The sequence below is a fragment of the Penaeus chinensis genome, chromosome 37, assembly GCF_019202785.1.
Source record: "Penaeus chinensis breed Huanghai No. 1 chromosome 37, ASM1920278v2, whole genome shotgun sequence".
In the NCBI taxonomy this organism is placed as follows: Eukaryota; Metazoa; Arthropoda; class Malacostraca; order Decapoda; family Penaeidae; genus Penaeus; species Penaeus chinensis.
The window spans coordinates 2,897,930-2,898,224 of record NC_061855.1 but is presented as its reverse complement, the minus strand read 5'-3'; positions in this window follow the sequence as shown (position 1 = coordinate 2,898,224).

Here is a 295-nt window from a genome sequence, read left to right as displayed (position 1 = left end):
TTTGAAAAAAAAGAAAAGGGGGGAAAAGAGAGTTGTAGAAAGTGAGAGAGAGAGAGAGAGAGAGAGAGAGAGAGAGAATGAGAGAAGAGAGAGAAGAGAAGAGAGAAAGAGAGAAGAAGAAAAAGAAGAAAAAAAAAAAGAGAAAAAAGAGAAAAGAAGAGAAAGGAAAGTAGAGAGCAAAAAAACCCAAAAAAAAACTAAACTAAAACACGGACCCACATACAAAATAAAGCTAAGTACCCCTTATGGACGTCCCCCTTTCTCTCTCTTATCACCCCGATTTTGGGGTTAAAAA